The sequence below is a fragment of the Magnolia sinica genome, chromosome 3 (assembly GCF_029962835.1).
Source record: "Magnolia sinica isolate HGM2019 chromosome 3, MsV1, whole genome shotgun sequence".
Classification (NCBI taxonomy): Eukaryota; Viridiplantae; Streptophyta; class Magnoliopsida; order Magnoliales; family Magnoliaceae; genus Magnolia; species Magnolia sinica.
The window spans coordinates 55,759,459-55,760,792 of NC_080575.1; the positions used below are offsets into that span (position 1 = coordinate 55,759,459).

Here is a 1,334-nt window from a genome sequence, read left to right on the forward strand (position 1 = left end):
CGCTCACTAATCTACACGTTTAGAGCCATGCAGATACAATTTAAAGTGATTGATGCGAATTTCACAAGCAATCGAGTAAAGCGCTAATTACCCCAAAACAACTACTTAAGGAAAGATTAGCACAAAAATTCCAAGGTCGTTACATTCATGGCATTCAATTGCTCGTTCAGTGCCTCTTGAAAAGCAAGTATCCTTCTTGAGTTCCATGGCCTCGACCTTCCTTGCGAGACTAGCCACTTTAGCATTTATATCATCATCCTCTTTCAGCAAGTATATCCCACCCCTCTCCCTTGCTTGAGTAAGCTTATATGTGGTGCTGGATTTTAGGGAGATGTCCCATGATTGTGTAGTTTCAACGAGTTTGTCAAAGGAATCCCACACCTCATCGACATTCTTGTTCGTTAATTCCCCATTGCACATCGTCTTGACAAATTGGCACATAGAAGATGTCAGTCCATCGTGAAAGAAAGTTGTTATGTGCCACGTTTCAAACCCGTGTTGTGGGCATGAACTGACGAGATCCTTGAACCGCTCCTAACATTAGAAGAATGTTTCATCTTCCTTTTGGGCGAAGTTCATGATCGACTTCTTGATGGTGTTCGTCTTATGATATGGAAAGAAGTTTTTTATGAACTCCATCATGTAATTCCATGTGCTAATAGATCACGAATGTAGTGAGTGCAACCACGTCTTAGTTTTCTCTTTCAAGGAGAAAGGAAAGAATTTCAGCCTGACCATGTCCTTAGACACATTAGGAAAGTATAAAGTGGTTATAACCTCATCAAACTCTTACAAGTGCAGCTATGGACTTTCATATTCAAGTCTAATGAACTTTGGAAGGAGTTGGATCACTCCAGGCTTGATATCCATGTTTACTGTGTTTCCTGGAAAAACCATATATGAGGGCATGCTCACACCTGTCGGTTGTAAGTAATCTCGTAAAGTATGAGGTGGGGGTGCATGGTGCATCTCATTCTCATCCTGGACTTCCACAACTCGAGGTTGCAGCTGATTCATTAGTTGATTTACAGGTTGATTTGTAGCTATAACCTCAATTAACACTGACGATCTCATGTGGTGTCTAATCCTATGATGGATAGATAACCCCTCAACTAATCCTCCTTCACTTACGAGACGTTGAGTGTTGTCACGGACCCACTTGGGCATGAAACACTCTCAGCCCTCAATTTCGGAATCTAGCATAAACCTAAGAGAGAAGGAAATATAAAGGGAGAGAATTAGAAAGAAGTTACCAAATTAGAAGTTCTTAAATTAAGATCCTGCAAAACAAAACAAAACAAGTCAATTTCTAAAACAAAAATTCTAAAATTAGA

At 40.1% G+C, this 1,334-nt stretch overlaps 1 non-coding gene across 1 annotated transcript; it reads left to right on the top strand.

Moving 5' to 3' along the window:
• The first annotated feature begins 490 nt into the window (after positions 1 to 490).
• On the top strand, positions 491 to 597 carry LOC131241730 (small nucleolar RNA R71). The gene has a single exon (XR_009169289.1). It is a non-coding gene; the product is annotated as a small nucleolar RNA R71 (small nucleolar RNA).
• Positions 598 to 1,334: the final 737 nt, after the last annotated feature.